This window comes from Bos javanicus, chromosome 19 (genome assembly GCF_032452875.1).
Source record: "Bos javanicus breed banteng chromosome 19, ARS-OSU_banteng_1.0, whole genome shotgun sequence".
Classification (NCBI taxonomy): Eukaryota; Metazoa; Chordata; class Mammalia; order Artiodactyla; family Bovidae; genus Bos; species Bos javanicus.
This window is the reverse complement of record NC_083886.1, coordinates 7,797,357-7,823,637: the sequence shown is the minus strand read 5'-3', so window position 1 is coordinate 7,823,637 and position 26,281 is coordinate 7,797,357. Positions and strand designations below refer to the sequence as shown.

Sequence of the window (26,281 nt, the reverse complement as noted above, 5' to 3'; positions counted from 1 at the left end):
TGAAAGTCAAAGTGGAGAGTGAAAAAGTTGGCTTAAAGCTCAACATTCAGAAAACGAAGATCATGGCATCCGGTCCCATCACTTCATGGGAAATAGATGGGGAAACAGTGGAAACAGTGTCAGACTTTATTTTTCTGGGCTCCCAAATCACTGCAGATGGTGATTGCAGCCATGAAATTAAAAGACACTTACTCCTTGGAAGGAAAGTTATGACCAACCTAGACAACACTTACTCCTTGGAAGGAAAGTTATGACCAACCTAGACAACCAAAGCAGAGACATTACTTTGCCAACAAAGGTCCGTCTAGTCAAGGCTATGGTTTTTCCTGTGGTCATGTATGGATGTGGGAGTTGGACTGGGAAGAAGGCTGAGCGCCAAATAATTGATGTTTTTGAACTTTGGTGTTGGAGAAGACTCTTGAGAGTCCCTTGGACTGTAAGGAGGTCCAACCAGTCCATTCTGAAGGAGATCAGCCCTGGGATTTCTTTGGAAGGAATGATGCTGAAGTTGAAACTCCAGTACTTTGGCCACCTCATGCAGAGTGTTGACTCACTGGAAAAGACTCTGATGCTGGGAGGGATTGGGGGCAGGAGGAGAAGGGGACGACAGAGGATGAGATGGCTGGATGGCATCACTGACTCGATGGACGTGAGTCTGGGTGAACTCCGGGAGTTGGTGATGACAGGGAGGCCTGGAGTGCTGCGATTCATGGGGTTGCAAAGAGTTGGACACGACTGAGCGACTGAACTGAACTGAACTGATACAGAAAAAAATTCAGATGTGACTAGCAGCAAATAAAAGTTACACATCTTTCTACCTGGCAATGTAATTAATTCACATTGTGATAAAGTTAAGCCAAGTATAACAAAACCAAAACAAGTGTTTCTCCATAATCAGTATACTGAGAATTGCAGTGTAAAGATTATTTCAGGTTTAAGAAATCTGCAATCAATCTACAGAATACCCCAAGAAAAGGGAGACAGTAAATTCATTTCATTATCAGCTGTTGGGTTTTTTCAATACTGTTCACAGAAAAAAAATAACAAGTTGACATACATGTAGATAGAATATATTTAGTCTATACAGTAAAAAATATAAATTATAAAGTGAGCTAACAAAGAATGAAATCTGAATACATATTTATAAAACTGATGACATCTTAGATAACACATACAGTATTTTTCATGTAAAAACATCTAGTTTCAGCAGAAGCATAATTTAGTTGCTTTTCAGATGCATTGTAGATCTTGTAAGCTGAAGATGCAGATGTCCAAGTATCTTAAAAACCATAATAAATGTCTTTCTCAATGCATACAAAATGATAAATGCTCTCATCACAGTCTCAAGAATATTTTTGGAAGTTTGTTTTGTCTTGCTTCAGAAATACATTTAAAATGGTAAAAATCAAAAGATTTAATTGTACAATGAAGCAGTAAACAGTGCTCAATTTCCTGCTAATGGTGGAAAAAACCTAGATTTTACAGTACTCTGGTATATATGAAAATGTTTTTGACTATACATTGCATATTTCTGAGTCCATTCTCTTGCATGTCTGTTGTATTTTTCTTTGTCTGATTTATAGATTTGTACGATATCTGGTACTAAGGGGTCATCTGGATTAGGGTCACAAACAGAGAACGTATGGACAATAAAACTTTTGATACAGTCAGAGCTGGTGACCGCTGTGTCCTCAGGACATAAAGACAAATGCTTCCATTACTGTTTATGTTTGGATGGTAAGTTTTTGCTGTGAAAGCAGCCTTTGGTGGTTTAAAAGGGTAGTCAGTCGTAAAATGTACAGTGAGAAAGAAGACTCCACCTTGATATGCGCTACCAGGAGGCCCCATAATAGTTGATTGCTGGTGGAACAAGTCGTCTCCCACAGGTTCAGCCGAACAGTGAGCAGGTGGGTCGCGCTGTAGATCACTTAACTCTTTCTGAATCCGCTTCAGCCATGGGTCAGGGAGGGCCGTGGGCCTGCGGGGGACGGCTGCGGGGCTCAAGGGTGTGGGGTCGGGGAGGGGGCGGTGCTCTGATTGCCGGCTGGCTCAGCCGGGGGTCCCCGCTCGCTGCTCTCTGGCTCGCACTCTTAATCAAGTTTCTTGATTGATTACATAGTAATTAGTTGACCTTCTCTGAGTTCCAAAGGGTAGATTCAATCTGTTGTTAAAAAGAGAAGGAAGGGAATGCAGAAACAAAGGAGCAGTCAAGAAACTATAGTGTAACAGTAGGGCAGGGTCCTAGTTTTTCCTCAAGGAATATACATTGCTTACCACCTCCAGAGGGAAAAAGAAAGCAGCAAGCTCAAGGGCTCAGCAGGTTCCCAAGTATCGTTGCTTTTGCTCCTAGGGTGGTTTTTGAGAGCCTCCTTTGGTTCCCTCTTCTGACACTAGAACTGTTAAAACACAAACTGAGACATATTAAAAATAAACTTGAATCAGCATACAACCAACCAGACCGAAAGGAACTTCAGGGGTGTACAAAATGAGAGACTTTCTTAGGCAGAAGGGAGCCAGAATAGGAAGTTACATTAAGAAGAAAGCAAGTTGGTTATTATGTGTGTGTTAAGTTTCTACAGTTGTGGCAACTCTTTGGGACGTTATGGATCATAGCCAGCCAGGCTCCTCTGTCCATGGGATTCTCCAGGCATGAATACTGGAGTGTGTTACCACACCCTCCCCCAGGAGATCTTCCCTACCCAGGGGTTAAACCTGCATCTCTTATATTTCCTGCATTGGAATGCAGGTTCTTTATCACTAGCGCCACCTGGGAAGATCCACGTTGGTTATCATAAGTTTTCTTTTCTTTAATCTATTAGGAAGATTAAGGCAATTCCTGATTGAGTAGTTTGAGGTTACATTTCTGGGAGAGCCAAACCTCTATGGAAGTCTTGGTTTGATAAGAGGAGTTTAGCATAAGTGACTTTTGGGGCTTGCTGTCTTGTTTTTAAGAGTGGTTAGCCATAGACTCTTAAAATAGTACCTATTTCCTTACATAACTGATAGTCTCTCATTATCATAAACTGTGTACAGATTCCATGTCCTCTGTAATTCTCAGGTGGCGTTAGTGATAAAGAATACATCTGCCAATGCAGGAGACATAAGAGATGAGGGTTGGATCCTTTGGTTAGCAAGATTCCCTGGAGAGGGAAATGGCAATCCCCTCCAGTATTCTTGCCTGGAGAATCCCATAGACAGAGAAGCCTGGTAGGCTGTAGTCCATAGGGTTGCAAAGAGTCAGACACAACTGAAGCGACTTAGCAGGCAGAATTTTTTCACCTTTGTGAATTCCACTGCCTAGCACTGAACCTGGCGCATCAGGTAGAGAACTTGCAAACTCACTCACATAACTTGCTGCCTCATTGTTGTTCCATTATTATATCTGATGAAATGGAGCACATATCATATGTATCCAAGCAGACATACATAAAACAACATATAAATACATTAGCAATACAAATAGAGAAGGCAATGGCAACCCACTCCAGTACTCTTGCCTGGAAGATCCCATGGGCAGAGGAGCCTGGAAGGCTGCAGTCCATGGGGTCGCTAAGAGTTGGACACGACTGAGCGACTTCACTTTCACTTTTCACTTTCATGCATTGGAGGAGGAAATGGCAACCCACTCCGGTGTTCTTGCCTGGAGAATCCCAGGGATGGGGGAGCCTGGTGGGCTGCCATCTATGCGGTTGCACAGAGTTGGACATGACTGAAGCGACTTAGCAGCAGCAGCAGCAATACAAATAATTTTTCTGAAGGCCTTCTATTTTGTTGGTTCTAAGCTCTGAGGACCTCAGTAAATAATGTGCTTTTGTGTTCCTAAGTCAGTTCAGTTCAGTCGCTCAGTCGTGTCCAACTCTTTGTGACTCTGTGAATTGCAGCATGCAAGGCCTCCCTGTCCATCACCAACTCCCAGAGTTCACTCAAACTCACGTCCATCAAGTCGGTGATGCCATCCACCCATCTCATCCTCTGTCATCCCCTTCTCCTCCTGCCCTCAATCCCTCCCAGCATCAGAGTCTTTTCCAATGAGTCAACTCTTTGCATGAGGTAGCCAAAGTACTGGAGTTTCAGCTTTAGCATCATTCCTTCCATAGAACACTGAGGGCTGATCTCCTTCAGAATGGACTGGTTGAATCTCCTTGCAGTCCAAGGGACTCTCAAGCATCTTCTCCAACACCACAGTTCAAAAGCATCAATTCTTTGGCACTCAGCTTTCTTCAAAGTCCAACTCTCACATCCATACGTGACCACAAGAAAAACCATAGCCTTGACTAGATGGACCTTTGTTGGCAAAGTTATGTCTATGCTTTTTAATATGCTATCTAGGTTGGTCATAACTTTCCTTCCAAGGAGTAAGCATCTTTTAATTTCATGGCTGCAATCACCATCTTCAGTGATTTGGGAGCCCCAAAAAATAAAGTCTGACACTGTTTCCACGATTTCCCCATCTATTTCCCATGAAGTGATGGGACCAGATGCCATGATCTTCGTTTTCTGAATGTTGAGCTTTTGTGTTCTTAAGCATATATATATTTATAGGTTTCCCAGGTTGAGCTAGTGGTAAAGAATCCACCTGCCAATGTGGGAGATGCAAGATACATGGGTTTGATCCCTGTGTAGGGAAGATCCTGTGGAATAGGAAATGGCAACCCACCTCAGTATTCTTGCCTGGAAAATTTCATGGGCAGAGGAGCCTGGAGGGCTACAGTCCATGAGGTTGCAAAGAGTCAGACATGACTGAGTGTGTGTGTGTGTGCGCACACACACACACACACACACACACACACACATTTCTTCCTTGTAGTTGGGGAGGAGTTTAGAAAATTAAACTTTGGGAAATGCAGACCTGCTTACATTTTATATGACTTTCCTTTTTCTCTACCACTTCTGGCTCTTGCAGTGGCTCTGCTCTTACTGGATGCATGATATAGTCACACTGGAAGGTGTACTGAGAACAGCATGGGCCAGGAGCATCAGGGGTCATGCACATGGAGATTCTCTGATCTCTTTTCTCTGGTTAAACTTCTGAGTCTCATGCTCTACTTTGGAAACTAGATTTGAGTGGGGGCTTCTCAGAGTGCTGCCTCACAGTGGGAAGGAAGGATTCATAGAACGGGCTTAGAGCGTCTTGGCCAGCACCCCCACACCATGCTAGGAATGCTGGAGATGATGAACCGTTGGGGAATGAGCAGCTGTTAGAATTGAGTATGTCTCATCAGGTCACTGCTCAGCCCAAAATCTTTCAAAACTTACTGGCATTCTGGGTATAAAGTAAAAGTCCTTACCATGTCTCTCAGGATCTCCCACAGCCTCACCACCTTCTTCTTCAGCCACATGTGAGATGCCTTCCTCCACTCTCATTGCTCAGACCTATGGGCCTCCAGTTGTTCCTGCAACATGACTGGCTCTCCTGCTTGAGGAATTTTATGGAAATTATTCCTTCCATGTGGAATAGCTTTCTTCTTCAACCCTCATCCAGCCAACTCCAACATGTTCTGCCCAACCCCCCAAACTTGGTTAGCCCGCTTTACTTGCCCACTCTCACAACTCATCACCTGTTAACAGCTTGTCTGCTGTGTCTTCACTAGATCATAGCTCCTTGAAGGTGCACCCCACGTGTCTCCCTCATCCCAGGAGCTACCATGCTGTCCCCTGGCCAGATGGATGCCAGACCATTGAGAAATATCTGTGAAATGAACACACATCTCAAAACATCTAAAGACAATTCCCTGAGCCGGCTGGGTGGTGCTTCCGGAAACAAGAGAATTGAATGGGCTCTTCCTGCTTTCTCTTTCAGCCCAGTAGGGAAGCAGGGGTTTTGAAGGGCAGGCCCTAGATATGAAGATTCTGGGTGAGAAATTGCAGCCAGAGAGCCAGGTCAAGACTCTCACTGTGAAATACGAACATCTTCAGGAAGTGACTCTCTGCTGGAATTTCTCGTTTCCAAGGTGTTCATTAACTTTAAACTGTTACACAGTATGAATAATTCGCCTGTGGGAAAAGAAATTAGCACTGACCAAAGTGCTACTTTAGTCATCAAAATTCTGAAATCCTGACTAATCTCAGCTGAATTCAGTCCAGACTGAGCCATTTCCATAATATTAAAGTATAACCAGTAACCACACCAGCAAAGACACCCCTTCACAAATAAAGGATCTGGTGGTCTCAAGAAAAGACCAATCAGAAACTGAGGAATCCGTAACCCCTAAAATGATAGCCTGGGGGAAAATTTTGGCTTGAATTACATTCAGTTCAGTTCAGTTGCTGAGTCATGTCTGACTCTTTGCGACGCCATGGAATGCAGCACGTCAGGCTTCCCTGTCCTTCACCACCTCCTGGAGGGTGCTGAAACTCATGTCCATTGAATCGGTGATGCCATCCAACCATCTCATCCTCTGTCGTCCCCTTCTCCTCCTGCCTTATTAAACTTCAAAGTAGTATTTAACGTAATCACATCAAACCTCTCTGTCTGGGTGGGTTTTGCAGAGGCAAAACACCCAGAGGGGTGTGTGTTGTGTGGTCAGTCTTCTCCAGATCAGTAAAGTCACTCATTAAGTACCATTTGAGTGCCTAATGCCAGCTTTACTCTTGGTTTAGAGGTTCTCAGTTTCCCACATAATCTCATATATCAATGCTGTATGGTTCTGTCTTCTTCGTATTAGCAAGCACGAATGTGAATTGGTCTTGACTCTGCTAATTATAGCAGGCTTAGTGACTTTTTTCAACTTTCTTATCTAAAAGCTCATCATTCTCAGTTCTTAGCAGACCAGTACTCTTGCCTGGAAAATCCCACGGATGGAGGAGGAGCTGGGTGGGCTACAGTCCATGGGGTTGCTAACAGTCGGACACGACTGAGCGACTTCCCTTTCACTTTTCACTTTCATGCATTGGAAAAGGAAATGGCAACCCACTCCAGTGTTCTTGCCTGGAGAATTCCAGGGACAGGGGAGCCTGGTGGGCTGCCGTCTATGGGGTCACACAGAGCTGGACACGACTGAAGCGACTTAGCAGCAGTAGCAGTAGCAGACCATCAAACACTGTTTAAAGATATAGTTTCTATGACAGCATTTCATATTGATTCTCTGCTCAAAGAGTGTTTGGGTCTAGTTCTTGGGTCTGAATGACTCTATACATAAAATGTCAACTTGACCTGTATTATATGAGACATTTAGATTCAATTCACCTAAAATTCTAGCTATATTACAAATGGTGATATTTTAATTATACATCTATGAAGTATTCACCTTTTTGCATAATTCTATCCATATGACCCCAGTGACTGGCAGGAATTGACACATGGTTTAGAGGGAATCATGGGATAGTTTGGGACCAACTGGAAAGAAATGCTGTCTTTTATCGACTCGGCATGAACCTGGGAAGATGTAGGCCTGCCTTTGGCTCTTAGAAGCCATCCTGCCACCAAAGATGGGCCAACATCAAAGAAACCTTAGAGAACAGAGCTCATTTTTAATGTCAGGTTTGAGCCCCTGTACCAAATCCCTACCTGGGACCACTGTACCCCTGGCCTTGCATGTAAGCGAGCCTGAGATTCCATCTCACATTCCAGTCCATGACAAGACCTCAAGATTCTTCTGTGTGAGGCTGCACCCCAGCTCTGCTGGTCACCAAATGTGGCCCCTCAGGTGCTACTGGGGGCAAAGCAGCCACGGGAGACACAGACATCAAGGTGACCACTGAAGGGACTGCTGGTGGACAGTCTTCCTCCTGGAATCACTTGGTTTAGAGGAAGAGCGGTCAGGAATGATGAGCAATAATTTGAATGTGGAGATCTTAGAACAAGCCCATATTGACTGCCAGAACTCATTTGGACAAAAATTCTAAAAGGAGAGAAACAAACAAACAAATAAAAATGTATGCTCATTACTGAAGTAAAACTGTTATGATCTTTTAAATATAAAATAGCATTTTATCTGCCATATTTTAAAAAATGTGCTTGGATCACATTTGGACTTGCAAACCAAAGAGACTTAACTTGATGCATTCTCACAGAAAGATCAAGTTAGGGAGGAGTGTGTAGACAGGACAAGTACAAGTCACCCTGTATTTATTTGGTATTCAATACACTTCCCTTTCCTGAGAGAAAACACATGGTCTGAGATATCCCATTAATAAACCCCTGTTTCTGCCTTTATGTCCTGAATTTTTATGCCCCTTAATCGAGGTTTGTACTGTCACATACAGTATTTAAAAATTTTCCCTGAGATTATTTTAAGGCTGTGCATTTTACCACAGAATAGGTTCCCTTCTGAAGTTCACGAGAAACGTAGAAAAAGGGAAGTATTTTGGTGGTGAGAAAGGCAGATAACAGACAGAATTACTGAGAAAAAGGTATATAGTCAACCACAACACTAATTCATATTTCCCTGACCATGAACTTTATCCTTTCAATGTCTCCAAACATTCTAGCAGGGAAATTCATTTCCTGCCTAAAAGAAAATTTATCTTAATGCTGTGTACAAACCTAGCTTCCCTGGTGGCTCAGAGGTTAAAGCGTCTGCCTGCAATGCGGGAGAGCTGGGTTCAATCCCTGAGTTGGGAAGATCCCCTGGAGAAGGAAATGGCAACCCACTGTAGTATTCTTGCCTGGAGAATCTCATGGACAGAGGAGCCTGGTGGGCTACAGTCCACAGGGTCGCAAAGAGTCCGACATGAATTGGCTCCTGCTAACCACCAGCATTATCATAACACCTCAGTTTCCATTAAAATGCAGAGCCAGAGCATTGAAGAACTGATGCTTTTGAACTGTGGTGTTAGAGAAGACTCTCTAGAGTCCCCTGGACTGCAAGGAGATCCAACCAGTTCATTCTAAAGGAAATCAGTTCTGAATATTCATTGGAAGGATTGATGCTGAAACCGATACTCCAATACTTTGGTCACCTGATGTGAAGAACTGACTCATTGGAAAAGACCCAAAAATACTGGGAAAGATTGAAGGCAGGAGGAGAAGGGGACAACAGAGGATGAGATGGTTGGATGGCATCACTGACACAATGGACATGAGTTTGAGTAAACTCCTGGAGTTGGTGGTGGACAGGGAGGCCTGGTATGCTGCAAAGAGTCAGTCACAACTGACTCACAAAGAGTCAGAAACAACTGAGCGACTGAACTGAACTGAGTGAGGTGTGGACAGACTTCTCCAGGGGCATATGGGAAAAAGAAAAACCAAGACATGAATGATAAGAAAACTATGTGCTTTGTCAAGCCTGTACTGTTTTGCAAAATGGTTTGAAATCAAAACAGTTAATGATCCTCCCCAAGCAGGAATGGGGAGAGACTTAGTGGATTGTCATCTCAAACCAGGTAAATCAAGTCAGCAAAGCATAAGGCAAATGGACATGAGTCTTCCAGTCCTGGTGCATTGAGTCAGCTGTGAAGGCAATGTAACTTCAGCAGGGATCACCCTCCTGTGTTGCAATGACTTACATTTGGAAAGGCTAGCTGGGATCAGCTTCTCATAGGTGGTGTTGTCAGTCCTCCACTCATGACCACCCTAGAGTGTCTCAATGGGATGACCGTGTTCCCTACTGAGGACTCACCTTTTTAGAAATAAACAGGCTAAGGTTTCCATAATCTGACCCACATTCAACAGTGGAGGAAGGCAGTGGGTCCTGGGTGGGAAGAGGGGGAAAGGAAGCCCAGAGTCAGGCAAACACACTCAAGGACAAGGTGCTGGGGAGCGTGCAGGCCTCTGAGGATGGGAAAGAGAAAGGGAGGCTGAGCATCAGTGCTTGTGGCACTTCTGAGGGCATTAGTCCATGGACGTCATTCCATGGACACGAGGCTTGCAAATCTCTCTCTTAGATCCTTCTCCAGTGCTTTAGACAGGCATTCACCACATTTTTCAAGTAGGTGGGAATTTCATTTTGCAAATGAAAAGAGACTGTCACTTCTATATCCATATACCAATTGCTCCTGATTCTCAGGATGTGGTGAAGGTGAAGGAAGATGGCTAGGGAAATATATATGACAATAGGGTGCATGAGCAGATTTCTACAGAATGTTGCCACAGATGATGACAAAAGGTAAGGCGCAGGGCATAGGTAAGGCAGGCACCACTGTTGTAAAATCTTGCTGTGTATTTTAGATTTGGCTAATAAAATGCTAAGGTATATTGAAACATGTATTTCTAAGACATCATTTTTTAAAAGGAAAGTGAAAGCATGTAATGAGATTGGCTTGGACTAAAGGATGCTTCCAAAGAAATGAGAGAAAGAACTTGCTTTCCCGAGTTAGAAAATGGCAAGAATTGGGAGCAAAAGGCAGGATATGTCATCCTTTACTTAGTGTTGAACATGGTTCAAGACTTCCCACAAATGTTCTATTTACCCATCACTTCATGGCAAATAGATGGGGAAACAATGGAAACAGTGGCTGACTTTATTTTTCTGGGCTCCAAAATCACTGCAGATGGTGATTGCAGCCATGAAATTAAAAGACACTTACTCCTTGGAAGGAAAGTTATGACCAACCTAGATAGCATATTAAAAAGCAGAGACATTACTTTGCCAACAAAGGTCCATCTAGTCAAGGCTATGGTTTTTCCAGTGGTCATGTATGGATGTGAGAGTTGGACTATAAAGAAAGCTGAGCGCAGAAGAATTGGTGCTTTTGAACTGTGGTGTTGGAGAAGACTCTTGAGAATCTCTTGGACTGCAAGGAGATCCAACCAGTCAATCCTAAAGAAAATCAGTCCTGAATATTCATTGGAAGGACTGATGTTGAAGTTGAAACTCCAATACTTAGGCCACCTGATGCGAAGAGCTGACTCATTTGTAAAGACCCTGATGCTGGGAAAGATTGAGGGCAGGAGGAGAAGGGGATGACAGAGTATGAGATGGTTGGATGGCATCACCGACACAATGGACATGAGTTTGAGTAAACTCTGGGAGTTGGTGATGGACAGGGAGGCCTGGCATGCTTCAGTCCATGGGGTTCAAAGAGTCAGACATGAGTGAGCGACTGAACTGACTGACTGGCAAGTACTGGACACTTCAATATATCACTCATTTAATTATTTCTCTCATTAATTATGGAGAAGGCAATAGCACCTCACTCCAATACTCTTGCCTGGAAAATCCCATGGACAGAGGAGCCTGGTGGGCTGCAGTCCATGGGGTCGCAAAGAGTCAGACACGACTAAGTGACTTCACTTTCACTTTTCACTTTCATGCATTGGAGAAGGAAATGGCAACCCACTCCAGTGTTCTTGCCTGGAGAATCCCAGGATCAGGGGAGCCTGGTGGGCTGCCATCAATGGGGTCCCACAGAGTTGGACACAACTGAAGCGACTTAGCAGCAGCAGCAGCAGCTCATTAATTATCTCAGTTCTAAGAAGTTGATAAAATAGACCCCAGTTGATATACAGTAAGTTGGAGACTCAGAAGAGTGAAGTGACATGTCCAAGGTGGCAGATTTACATGTCAGAACTATTGTTCAGATTTTGCTGTAGCCCCATAGCCACATCCATTCAGTCCAGCAAGTGGCCACATGGAACCCTCTCAGACTCTCTCCTGAGGCTGGAACTCAAGGAAAGCAGGTCCTCAGTCCCTGAGTTTTTGCTGAGAAGAGGTGTCTCCTCAGAGATGGTCCCACTAGCTCTCCTGCCCATGTGCAGGAGGCTGGTGTGTGCAGTATAAGATGAGCCTGAAGTGAGTTTCTAAGCCTTCTGATTCACTTGGATGTTCTGATTTCACCTGGACAATGCAAGGGTAAAGAATGAACTGATCAGGTTTAAACATCCACTTACATTTTACCCAAGCTTCCGGGGATAAATTGAGTCTCCCTTGTTTCTTTACACCATGTCCAGTCTCTGACCTCAGGGAATAAGCGTCTTGCACTCTACATGCCAGCAGTCAATGTGGCCTTCACACGGGTGGCCTTGGCAGGCGTCCCAACATGTGCCTCTTTTTACGTTTGCTCCCCCTCTTGCCATCGCTCTGGATCTCCAGCCTCTGTTAGAACTGCCTCAGCCAGATCACACCTGACTTCTCTGGAAACTGTGGCTCAGAGGTACTCTGGGGCAGGAACACATGGATTTTCTGCCCTTCACTGTCCACCTATCACTGCTGCCGCACATAAACACACTGCACCACCAGTCAAAGCACAATATCAAGGCCAGCATGTCAGATGAGCAGAAGGAAAGCCCACAAGCCAGAAGCAAAGGGACATGATTCTGTTCCTCCACTTGGTATTTGCTCCCTTAAATTGTTACTTCACTTCATACCCTGTCTACCTACCTGCCCCCTGCAAAACCGTGGCTGCTCCCACCTGGTGTTCTCATTTGAGAACATGCGTTACCCACCTGTGAATGGTTCCTTGTTGACCTAATTATGTAGGAAAACTACCTTTCTCCAAGAAGGCAATGAGGTCTCAGGGGATTGTTCACTTATTAGCTGTGTGATCCTAGGTAAGTTAGTCAACTTGGTGGAGGCTCTGGAGAGAGACTGGAGCAGAATCACACTCAATAAAAATGAGGCCTTTACTCTCTGTTCTCCCCCAAATCACTGACATCTACGCACAGAGGATGGTCAGACACGGTTGCTTACACCTGATGGTCATAGGAAGACGCACGAATACCCAAATATTTAGTGGACTGATATCTTCACTGGTTCTGATTCACCAAGAATAATAAAGCCATTTCATCTCATAAGGTCTCCACTGGCAGCTTCGACAGTACAGAATCCACATGCAATGCAGAAGACCCAGGTTCAATCCCTGGCCAGGAAGATCCCTGGAGAAGGAAATGGCCACACACTCCAGTATGCTTGCCTGGAGAATTTCCTGGACAAAGGAGCCTGGCAGGCTACAGTCCATGGGGTTGCAAAGAGTTGGATATGAGTGAATAACTAACACTTTCACGTTCATATCCATAAACACTCACAGAACAACAACTGTCTATGGTACTAATATTGAGAAGACAATTTGACTTTAAGAAACAGCAGGAATCACATCTTACTGAGCCCTTACTATGTACACATATCATGCAGCATCAAATTTGATGCTGAAACTTTCCCTGTGAATTTGCCATAAGTATTCTCATTTTATAGATGACAAAACTGAGGCTCAGAAAAGTAAAGAAAGTTGCAGAAGATCCCACTGCCCAGCTGAAGTGACGGAACGTGAACCAGATGAGGCTCTACAATCTGGTGAGACTTCCTTTCATAGCTGCAGAGGGCTCAGCTCTTTAATGTGTTCATTAGACTGTCTCACCACAGAATTTTAGGTTTCATAGGAGAAAGAATCAATGCCTAAAATAATCCAAAAACTTCACTTTAAGTGTAACACAATTACAACAGCCAAAACCACAGCCAGGGCCAGCTCGAATCTCTACAGCACCCACACTGGTCTTCTCCTCCCCTAGACACTCTGCAGATAGTCCATTGTGTATATGTATGTGACCTATACATATATACAAAGACTGAGAAACTCATTATGGGATTGTGTGGCATTGGGAAGCCAATGGAACAAACCTTCAAGGAGTCCCAAGTGTCCACTCCTGAGAACACCCCCGCTGCAGTGCTCCTGTGAGGTCAGAGAGGTGGGTTTGCTCTGGTCCAGATCACCTTCTCCGGACACAGATGTACCTGGATCCACAACTGCCTCTGCCACCAACTAGCAGTGAGACCTTGATGAGAACCTAAGCAGAGTTCTGAACATCCCTCTGCCTCAGATTCCTTCCCTGTCTGATGGGGATGATGGCTCCTATCCTGCACAGGTGTTGGCAGGATGACAGAAAGCCACATAAAATCTAAGAGATTAAGTAATGATGATTTCTTGAATTATCAACCATCTATATACAAACTAATTAGCAATCTGTGAAAATTGTGCCAGAAATAGTCCCTTATGGGGTCTCTAATCTAGCTGGACTAGGATTGATACATACACACAAAATCAGTTCAGTTGCTCAGTCATGTCTGACTCTTTGTGACTCCATGGACTGCAGCATGCCAGGCTTTCCTGTCCATTACCAACTACTGGGGCCTGCTCAGACTCATGTCTATTGAGTCAGTGATGCCATCCAACCATCTCATCCTCTGCCGTCCCCTTCTCCTCCTGCCTTCAATCTTTCCAAGCATCATGGTCTTTTCCAATGAGTCAGGTCTTTGCATCATGTGGCCAAACTATTGGAATTTCAGCTTCAGCATCATCCTTCCAATGAATATTCAGGACTTATTTCCTTTAGGATTGATTGGTTTGATCTCCTTGTAGTCCAAGGGACTGGCTAGTGTCTTCTCCAACACCACAGTTAAAAAGCATCAATTCTTCAGTGCTCAGCTTTCTTTATGGTTCAACTCTCACATCCATACATGACTACTGGAAAAACCATAGCTTTGTCTATACAGACCTTTGTTGGCAAAGTAATGGCTCTGCTTTTTAATATGCTGATTGGTCATAGCTTTTTTTCCAAAGAGCAAGCATCTTTTAATTTCATGGCTACAGTCACCATCTGCAGTGATTTTGGAGGCTAAGAAAATAAAGTCTGTCACTATTTCCACTGTCTCTCCATCTATTTGTCATGAAGTGATGGGACCAGATGCCATGATCTTAGCTTTTTGAATGTTGAGTTTTAGGCTAGCTTTTTCACTCTTCTCTTTCACTTTCATCAAGAGGCTGTTTAGCTCCTCTTCACTTTCTGCTGTAAGAGTGGCATCATCTGCCTATCTGAGGTTATTGATATTTCTCCAGCAATCTTGATTCCAGCTTGTGCTTCATTCAGCTTGGCATTTTGCATGATGTAATCTGCACATGAATTAAATAAGCAGGGTGACAATATGCAGCCCCAACATCCTTCTTTCCCAATTTGGAACCAGTCTCTTGTTCCACATCCAGTTCTAACTGTTGCTTCTTGACCTGCATACAGATTTCTCAGGAGGCAGGTCAGGTGGTCGGGTATTCCCATCTCTTTCAGGATTTTCCACAGTTTGTTGTGATCCACACAGTCAAAGCCACTGGCGTAGTCAATAAAGCAGAAGTTGACATTTTTCTGGAACTCTCCTGCTTTTTCGATGATCCAGCGGATGTTGCCTATCTGATCTCTGATTCCACTGACTTTTCTAAATTCTGCTTGAACATCAGTGTGTTCTTTGTTCATGTACAGTTGAAGCCTAGCTTGTAGAATTTTGAACATTACTTTGCTAGTGTGTGAGATGAGTGCAGTTGTGTGGTTTGAACATTCTTTGGCATTGCCTTTCTTTAGGATTGGAATGAAAACTGGAATTTTCTGGTCCTGTGGCCACTGTTGAGTTTTCCAAATTTTCTGGCATATTGAGTTTAGCACTTTCACCGCATCATCTTTTAGGATTTGAAATAGCTCAACGGGAATTCCATCATGTCCACTAGCTTTGCTCATAGTGATGCTTCCTAAGGTCCACTTGACTTCACATTCCAGGATGTCTGGGTTTAGGTGATTGATCACACCATCGTGGTTATCTGGGTCATTAAGATCTTTTTGTATAGTTCTTCTGTGTATTCTTGGCACCTCTTCCTAGTATCTTCTGCTTCTGTTAGGTCCATACCATTTCTGCCTTTATTGTGCCTACATTTGCATGAAATGTTCCTTTGCTATCTCTAATTTTCTTGAAGAGATCTGTAGTCCTTCCCTTTCTATTGTTTTCCTCTGTTTCTTTGCATTGATTACTGAGGAAGGCTTTCTTATCTCTTCTTGCTGTTCTTTGGAACTCTGAATTCAAATGGGTATACACACAAAATACATGCAAACAATTCCCACAAACACACCCCCACACTCCATCTCTTTTTAATGGCCAATATTTAATGGATAATACAAACAGACTTACAGAATGGTAGAGTTAGAAAATAATCCAGCAATAATCCAGTACAGTGGTTCCAAAGTTTTGTTTAATCACAGAGACTCTGTTTAAAGGAACTTTTATGGAAATTCAGTGTGTAAAACACTCAGCTGGTGTGATTGAAGAGGACAGTGGAGTTGAATCTCCCCTGTCCCTGCCTATATTCCATCCCATCTGCCCACCCAGTAAATGTCCATCACACCTTCCTAGCCTGACCCTAAGGAAGCTTCACAGAACCCTGGAGTATCAGCTAAAACTTCCCACATCCATTCAACTGCTTCATATCATAATCAATGAAAGTGAGCAGAAAAACATGCACACAATGTCCAGAGCCAGTACTTGTGGGGGAGGGTAGGAGGAGAGAGCTGGGAATGTGGGCCTGAGTTCCAGCCCCCAGCTGGCTGCTAACCACCTGTCTGTGCGCCTGTTACCTAACCCCTCTGGATTCCGGCTTTGTCCTCTATACATGGAGGGAATATATTGAATACTCTTTATGAAAAGTTGTTTTCAAGTCCCCAGTACTGTGGCACAAAGATTTCCTAGAAAAGTTCTCAAAAAATATGAGCTGCCTTCCCACAATTATAGATACTGCACGTAGTCAGGCCCAGAAATCACACTCTGAGTTTTCTGAAAGTCACACAAGAAGTTACAGCTTTAGCAGATGCTTCTGAAAGAATCAGACAATGTTGTCCACACCTGCCGGACACACCACCATTGGGTGACAGCCATGGGGCAAAGAAACACTTAGAAGGATGAGTAAAGGGGCACCTTTGGAAAGAATGTATCTCTGCTGAACTTGTGAGAAGGGCTCTCCACTTCTCAGCAGTCCCCTACCTCTCTTTCATAAAGTTCTAAGGAGAAAAAAAGAAGTTACTGCATCTGAAAGCTTCTGTGATTCCAATTACACAAGAAGCTTTGATATGGTGACTTTATAGGGAATGATAAACCACTAACTTAGGCACAAAATAATAGAAAAAGTCAGACATTTGTTACCACTGAAGGCTTGTTTCCCAGGGACAATGTCTAATAGATACAAAAACACATTAAAAGTAAAACAATCCAGGGACCTCTCTGGTTGTCCAGTGCTTTAGACGATGCCTTCCAGTGTGGGGAGTGCAGGTTTGATGCCTGGTCAAGGAGCTAGGATCCCACATGCCTCATGGCCAAAAAACCAAAACATAAAACAGGAATAATATTATAACACATTCAATAATGACTTAAAAAAACAGTCTAACAAAACTTTCATTATATACCAAAACAATTTTCTTATCTGAATAAAGCAAAATTAGGCATTCAAAAATAATTTTTTTGGTTTAAAAATCAGGGTAACCACCAGATGTCACTAGAGTACCAACAGCTACTCTGTTGTGCCCTTTCTCCTCTCTTAAGACTTGACATATTACAGGCATCCTGGGACTAAGCCACCCAGTCTGGTGTGTTTAGTGGGGAAATGAAATTTCCATAGAGGTTAGTGTCCTTCCTGAACAGCTAGAAATTTCACTGTGCTAACCTTAAATTTCTTGCCTCTTTCCCATGTTACTTCTGTCACAGCTATAGGGGCCAAATCTCTTTAATATCTACTGTGCTATTGCATGCAAATAGCATCAGTTTTTGGAGGAAGATAGCAAAGAAATCGGAAAGGGCAACGGCATCCCACTCCAGTACTCTTGCCTGGAAAATCCCATGGACGGAGGAGCCTGGTAGGCTGCAGTCCATGGGGTCGCTAAGAGTTGGACACGACTGAGCGAATTCACTTTCCCTTTTCACTTTCAAGCATTGGAGAAGGAAATGGCAACCTACTCCAGTGTCCTTGCCTGGAGGATCCCAGGGACAGGGGAGCCTGGTGGGCTGCTGTCTAGGGGTCGCACAGAGTCAGACATGACTGAAGCAACTTAGCAGCAGCAGCAGCAGCAGCAGCAGCAAAGAAATGCTACGAAGTGCGCAACCTTTGCCTTCAAGCTGTGTGGGAAGCTTCTAGCCAACCATTGAGAAAGATCCAAGCCAAGGCTGCTGTAGGAACCAAGAGAGTCCCTTGAGATGATACTGACTGTAGAAATGTGTTAATTTAGCTTTTGAAAAAAGAAAGCTATTAGAAGCAGATCATGGGGTGAAGACTGCCAGCCCATTGGTATAAGAGGCTGAAGATGCCCTTGAAAGGAAGGGTAGTTGTTGACATCCGTTGCTTTCACCTGCTTTGCTATGACTCTCCCCTTCTTAGGCTAGCTTCTCATTCTCCTTCAGGGCATCACCCTTCTCCTCCTTCTCCACTATGTGGGTTTAAGCAGGACTGACTTGGCATTAATCTCAGGGCTGGGAAAATGAGCCAGACATGGTCACAGTGATCAGTTCAGGGAAGGCACCTGTGAAAAAAGGCTTGGCTTACCACCACTCGAGCAAGTTTAGCAGAAAAATTGGCTTATTAAAGGCTTTCAGGTAGCTCACAGAAGATCTAGGAGGACCAAAGTTAGGTTCAGAACTTCAGGACTATTCCAGAGAAGCCAACCTACTGCTTGCTGCCTTTGGACCATACTCTGTATTGTGGACTTCTGATGCCAGGTATCACACATCAGAGGCTCTGCAAAAGGCTACAGCACATGACTGAACCACAGCCGGTAGGGAGATGGACAGGGAATGTCTGGCTTTCCCTTCAATAAGTGAGCACCACAATTAACCCTAACTAGTAAGACTATCTGGAGAAGGCAATGGCACCCCACTCCAGTACTCTTGCCTGGAAAATCCCATGGATGGAGGAGCCTCGGGGCTGCAGTCCATGGGGTCACTAAGAGTCGGATATGACTGAAGCGACTTAGCAGCAGCAGCAGCAGCAGTAAGACTATCTGAAAATACTAAGAAACCCAAAACTATGACAAGTGTCCCCAGTAAGTAGTAAATACATAATCCATACTGAGGTTTTGAAAGCCAATCCTGGGACTCGCTGCCATCAATAGAAATGTTCTATTCCTCTGGGGTAACATATATTGTTAGAATGTAAGCCAGCATCTTCTGGTGGCATCTCTGCAATGGCACAAGATTCTGCCTGAAAATCTGGTTAACACAGAAGAAAACAGAGTTCAGTTGGAGGAATGGAGTATTGGATGTAGCTGACCTGGAAGACAGACACCCATGGATTTTCAATGCTATGAGCCAATAAACTCTTTTTTTGAAGTTTGTAAGCTTTTATTTCTTGCAACCAAGATTCCTGACCACAGCAAGGGTCTGTCAGAATTTCTGTGCCTCTGGGCTAGCTGTGTATCTATTACACTGCGACTGGGATGGAAGAGACCACTCCCTGCTATAAGTAGCAGGAAGATCTCCAATTTAATGCCTCTTATAACTCTCCATAATTTCTAGGGGAAATCTTCAGTTCAGTTCAGTCACTCAGTTGTGCCCAAATCTTTGCGACCCCATGAATTGCAGCACACCAGGCCTCCCTGTCCATCATCAACTCCCTGAGTTCACTCAAACTCACGTCCATTGAGTTGGTGATGCCATCCAGCCATCTCATCCTCTGTCATCCCCTTCTCCTCCTGCCCCCAATCCCTCCCAGCATCAGAGTCTTTTCCAATGAGTCAACTCTTTGCATGAGGTGGCCAAAGTACTGGAGTTTCAGCTTTAGCATCAGTCCTTCCAATGAACACCCAGGACTGATCTCCTTTAGAATGGACTGGTTGGATCTCCTTGCAGTCCAAGGGACTCTCAAGAGTCTTCTCCAACACCACAGTTCAAAAGCATCAGTTCTTTGGTGCTCAGCTTTCTTCACAGTCCAACTCTCACATTCATACACAACCACTGGGAAAACCATAGCCTTGACAAGACAGACTTTTGTTGGCAAAGTAATGTCTCTGCTTTTCAATATGCTATCTAGGTTGGTCATAACTTTCCTTCCAAGGATTAAGTGTCTTTTAATTTCATGGCTGCAATCACCATCTGCAGTGATTTTGGAGCCCCCCAAAATAAAGTCTGACACTGTTTCCACTGTTTCCCCATCTATTTCCCATGAAGTGATGGGACCAGATGCCATGATCTTCGTTTTCTGAATGTTGAGCTTTAAGCCAACGTTTTCACTCTCCCCTTTCACTTTCATTAAGAGGCTTTTTAGTTCCTCTTCACTTTCTACCATAAGGGTGGTATCATCTGCATATCTGAGGTTATTGATCTTTCTCCCGGCAATCTTGATTCCAGCTTGTATTTCCTCCAGTCCAGCATTTCTCATGATGTACTCTGCATAGAAGTTAAATAAGCAGGGTGACAATATACAGCCTTGACGAACTCCTTTTCCTATTTGGAACCAGTCTGTTGTTCCATGTCCGGTTCTAACTGTTTCTTCCTGACCTGCATATAGGTTTCTCAAGAGGCAGGTCAGGTGGTCTGGTATTCCCATCTATTTCAGAATTTCCCACAGTTTATTGTGATCCACACAGTCAAAGGCTTTATAAAGCAGAAATAGATGTTTTTCTGGAACTCTCTTGCTTTTTCCGTGATCCAGCGGATGTTGGCAATTTGATCTCTGGTTCCTCTGCCTTTTCTAAAACCAGCTTGAACATCAGGAAGTTCACGGTTCATGTATTGCTGAAGCCTGGCTTGAAGAATTTTGAGCATTGCTTTACTAGGGTCTGAGATGTGTGCAATTGTGCGGTAGTTTGAGCATTCTTTGGCATTGCCTTTCTTTGGGATTGGAATGAAAACTGAACTTTTCCAGTCCTATAGCCACTGCTGAGTTTTCCAAATTTGCTAGCATATTGTGTGCAGCACTTTCACAGTATCATCTTTCAGGATTTGAAATAGCTCAGCTGGGGAAATCTTAGAACTCTAGATTTTCTAAGGCCATTTTTCTAGATTTTCTAAGAACTCTAGATTTTCTAGAAGCTCTGGACACTCCTCCCAGCCTAGTTCCAGATTCTGGTACCCAACAACACAACAGCCTTCAACTACGCACAATTAAAAAAAAAAAAAATTTCATGTTGTTTAATGTCTTCCTCACTTTAGTCATCTGTTCCCTGGGTCTAGAATGTCCTTATACCACTAGCCCCTCACCCTCTTACCTCTCCACATATATGTATCATTGTTGTCTCTAAAACTTTGATTCGATTTCAAAAACGAAGCTTAGGGACTATCTTCTCCAAGAAGACTTCCATGCCCACCCAGGTACATGGGATAAGAATGAACTTATAGTAAGGGCAAAGTCGGAGAAGGCAATGGCACCCCACTCCAGTACTCTTGCCTGGAAAATCCCATGGACGGAGGAGCCTGGTGGGTTGCAATCCATGGGGTCGCTAGAAGTCAGACATGACTGAGCGACTTCATTTTCACTTTTCACTTTCATGCATTGGAGAAGGAAATGGCAACCCACTCCAGTGTTTTTGCCTGGAGAATCCCAGGGATGGGGGAGCCTGGTGGGCTGCCATCTCTGGTGTCGCACAGAGTTGGACATGACTGAAGCGACTTAGCAGCAGCAGCAACAGCAAGGGAAAAGTAGCCTTCAGAGCAAATCAGAGAGTAAATGTGAGTATACAAAGAGCAAGCCCTAGAAGTTGTGAAGGCATAATTCAGCCCAGCACTCCAGACATATAAGCCAAAATTTAAAATGAAATATAACACTATAGAAATCAAACCTGTTGTTTTCTACTGGCTACAGTCAATGACAATAGATCCTACTCAATAACTGATTTTTAAAAATTGCAAATGTTACTCACCTTTAACAAATCCATCCCATCCTCCTATAGTTCAAGTTTGTATACACATCTGCAGGTAGATCTGGTGGGAAATCCTCCAGAACACCAAAGGCCTTATTCTCATAATGTCTGTATAAACAGAACAGGCAGATGCAGACTATTTATTTCCAAGCTGAGATTACACAGCATACAAAAAACAGCTGGTCATGCAGCACCACTATGGCACACCTCCCCTATGGCTTTGATGACACAGTGGTGAAAAAAACAGATGAGAATCCTGTTTTCATAGGTCTTATGTTTTGCTTTAGGCATTGGTGGTGGTGAGAGCTATAATCACCATCCAGGTAACTTAAGTAGGACAAAAGAGGGTTCCTAGGTGGCTCAGTGGTAAAGAATCCACCTGACAATGCAGGAGTTCAGTCCCTGGGTTAGGAAAATCCCCTGGAAAAGGAAATGGCAACCCACTCCAGCATTCTTGCCTGGAGAATCAATCCCCTGGACAGAGGAGCCTGGCGGGCTATAGTCCATGGGGTTGCAAGGAGTAAGACATGATGGAGCAACTAAGCACAGCACAGCACATCTGAAACTCCACACCCTCTGTTACACAAAGTTCCACCTCCTTCTTCCCACTAAGAAATTTAGAAAAAAAAATTATAAACTTTCTGGGACTTTCTACATTCTTGGCCCTGATCAAACAATTAGGAATAGGCTTATAATGTCTTGGCCAAAAATTTTGTTCAAGTTTTCCCATGGAATGGTAAGGAAAAATTCAAACAAACTCTTTGGTCAAACAATACTTGGCTTTTCAGTTCGGAATATATTTCTCTTGGTGATCTGTCAGTGTCACTGTGATAACCATGTATTCTGCATTTGAAGTTTTCCACTCACTTTCAGTTCAGTTCAGTTCAGTCAGTTGTTCAGTCATTTCTGACTTTTTGCAACCCCATGGACTGCAGCACACCAGACCTCCCTGTCCATCACCAGCTCCTGGAGTTTACTCAAACTCATGTCCATTGAGTCAGTGATGCCATCCAACCATCTCATCCTCTGTCATCCCCTTCTCCTCCCGCCTTCAATCTTTCCCAGCATCAGTGTCTTTTCAAATGAGTCCATTATTCATATCAGGTGACCAAAGTATTGGAGTTTCAGCTTCAGCATCAGTCCTTCCAATATTCAGGACTGATTTCCTTTAGGATGGACTGGTTGGATCACCTTGCAGTCCAAGGGACTCTCAAGAGTCTTCTCCAACACCACAGTTCAAAAGCAACAATTATTCGGTGCTCAGCTTTCTTTTCAGTCCAACTCTCACATCCATACATGACTATTGGAAAAACCATAGCTTTGACTATGTGGACTTTTGTTGGCAAAGTAATGTTTCTGCTTTTTAATATGCTGTCTAGGTTGCTCATAGCTTTTCTTCCAAGAAGCAAATGTCTTTTAATTTCAACTGCTATAAATTCTTTCAATAATACTAATTTTTATTTTTCTAAAGACAGTGTAGTTTCCAGTTTTAGATTCATTATCTCCTGTAATCTGAACAAAGATCTGTGATATTGACCAGGGCTTGGGATAGCCAGAAAGAGAGTGACATCAGCCCCTTCTTCCCAAATATCTGTTAATTTAGGTCTAGTCTCTTCACACATTTCCTCCAAGCCATTGTTCCAAATCATAAGTTAATGATTACAATAAAGACAGCACAGAATATTAGAGTTGTAAAGGATCTTAGACGCTTATGTAAAATATGTCATTGCCTAGCCAAGAGTAAGGCAATGACATTCTTGGTGGCAAAGCCTGATGGGAAACTGTTCCTTCCAGTTTCCAAGCCAGGGTTCCTGCCTTAAACCACCAGGATGGCCCTTCCACTGAGATGATCCCCTAGTGTGTTTGTCCAATAGGCCTCCAACAGGTAGAAAAGGTGTTTTTTAGGTGTTGCTTCTGGGGTCTTGAGACAAGGACCAAAGAAAAGGCAGGAATGGAATAAGGATGAAGTAAGAATATTATTACCTTAAGTGAATTAGGCTGTGTTTTCTTTTCTCATATTATTCCAGAGTCATTTCAAAATTCCCATAGCCAAGAATACAGCATGGCAGTTATAGAAGGAGCTTAGAGTCACAGCCCAGATATGTTCTAAACTCTTCCACCTGCTTGCCTTGCTTTCCTCAGCTGCAAAGTGGGTCTGAAAAGAGTTTCTATGTAGAGGAATGATTGTGAAGGTTACGTTAGGTAGTCATCTAAAGCTCTTACTTTGGTGGCTAGTACATTACAAGTAACTAGTATGTATTATATATCATTTTCACTAACAGTGTAGGTATAAAAACGATCTTCTTTTGTCAGATTAAAGAACTGGAGATCAGAACTGTAACATAATGCACATGTGGGGAGAACTGACATCATTGGAGCACCTGCTGTAAGCTCATAACTGTGCTGGGAGGTAAATACTCACAATGATGAAATAAGCACCTCATTACCTCCACTGTTTCAGAAAAGAAACAGAGGGGATATGGAGGCATGTTTAAGGAATTTGGTAGTGTCATCATTAATTTTTGAGATGCTTTGCTGTTTTATCTAATTTGTCTAAAAATCAGTCTGAATATTTATTACCAGTAGTGGTTCAAGTGCATTAAAAAACTGCATTTTTTTCAACTGCATTCATAGGGTTAACATATATTTAGAGAAACAAAACTGCCTCTAAGACACTTATTTGTCCTAAGCAGAATAAATTCTGTAAAAGCTAATGCATTTACTTATGATAAATGTTAAAATCTCATAATGTTGGCATTTGATATTTGCAATTACTCCACAGGATAAATTCATACAATGGAGTAATCCCAATTCTCCCACCCCCAGCCCACCCACAGCCTGATCTGGAGAAAGGCACTATTCATTCTTTTCAATTATCATGTACTTTACATGATACTTTACATCACTTACTACTTGTGATTCATCAAGGCACTTGATGACTCACATCTCTCTAATCCTGTAATGCAACTCGAGTGTGCACTGAATTCTATTTGCCTCTCATAGAAGAGTTCATTTCCATTTCTGCAGAGGCCAGGAAGCCTCTCCAATCTACCACTGTGGGAGCTGTCCACTGTCAGCCCTCTGTGACAAGTTACAGACTCAGATGGTATGAAAAGTAAGCATTTTTCACCAACAAGAATCACACCCAATAGCAGGTGTCAAAGCTGCAGCTGCCACTGGGAAGTGTGTACCATGACTGTATGAAGAAAGATGACTAAATCTGATTCAATATTTAAGGTCTTTCCAAAAACACATGACAGGTTTAACCTGAAGGACTACAGAGAACTAGTAAGATAACAGTGATAGCTAATGTTCATTAAGTGCCTACTGAATACCAGGCACCAGGCAGAGTGCTTCACAGGGGTCATCCCACTTAACCTACACAATGAGCTAATATGACGTATGGTCATCAATAAACTCACTTTGGGGAAATTAGGTAGATCAGATCAGATCAGTCACTCAGTCGTGTCCAACTCTTTGTGACCCCATGAATCGCAGCACACCAGGCCTCTGTGTCCATCACCAACTCCCAGAGTTCACTCAGACTCATGTCCATCAAGTCAATGATGCCATCCAGCCATCTCATCCTCTGTCATCCCCTTCTCCTCTTGCCCCCAATCCCTCCCAGCATCAGAGTCTTTTCCAATGAGTCAACTCTTCGCATGAGGTGGCCAAAGTACTGGAGTTTCAGCTTTAGCATCATTCCTTCCAAAGAAATCCCAGGGCTGATCTTTAGAATGGACCGGTTGGATCTCCTTGCAGTCCAAGAAATTAGATAGAGGGATAAGCAAAATCCCATTCATCTGTCTCCAGGTATAAGCCTGTCTTTCACAGATCCTTGCATGAAGGTCACAGGAGGTGGCTACTAATATACCTAATTTGATTTTTCTTGGGCCTTGGTAAACATTGAGAGGAAAGATGACTTTGTAGGAGGGATTTGGATGTTTTGGATCTTTGGATATAACATTATGCCAGTAATACCCAGATGAACCAGGGGCTGAACTGACAGAGGATGATGGTCCTTCTTAGTCTTCCAATCTGCCTTCAATATAAAAATCACCTCTTAAGGGCAGAAGGAGAATTCCAGCAGGCTCTCCTGTGGGAGTATTTTCTTGCTCCACAAGCTAACCACTCCCTGACATGATTTTGGGAGGCTATATCATGCAAATGAACATATATTTTGTAAGAAAGGGAGAATTCCTGTGAATGCTAGGGTTTAGGTTTTAGCCTGGGACTTTTAACATGTTTTTAAGACATAAAAAAATCTTAGGTATATACAAAGCTACCTTATCTTTCCATTTAGTTTAGGAAATACAGCTTTCATAGCTGCCTTTGGATTTTCTGAGTATACCTTAGTGAGAAGAAAACTCCAGAACATTTGTTCATGTACCATTCAGCTTTCTCTTACCTTGGACATGGGGTCTTTCTTCACGGCTGCTCCAGCAAAGGGCAGCCGCTGCTCTTTACCTCTGAGGCAGGGTAGCTCCTCTCGGCTACCGCTCCTGCCCTTGGGCATGGGGTGATTGCAGCTGCAGAATTAAAAGACGCTTCCTCCTTGGAAGAAAAGTTATAACCAACCTAGACAGTATATTAAAAAGCAGAGACATTACTTTGCTGACAAAGGTCCGCCTAGTCAAGGCTATGGTTTTTCCAGTGGTCATGTGTGGATGTGAGAGTTGGACTGTAAAGAAAGCTGAGCACCGAAGAATTGATGCTTTTGAACTGTGGTGTTGGAGAGGACTCTTGAGAGTCCCTTGG

At 43.4% G+C, this 26,281-nt stretch overlaps 1 pseudogene; it reads right to left on the bottom strand.

The window, feature by feature from the left end:
* Window positions 1–1,059: 1,059 nt before the first annotated feature.
* LOC133233066 (ubiquitin-conjugating enzyme E2 D1-like) lies at window positions 1,060–5,364 on the bottom strand (annotated as a pseudogene).
* Between the last annotated feature and the right edge of the window lie 20,917 nt (window positions 5,365–26,281).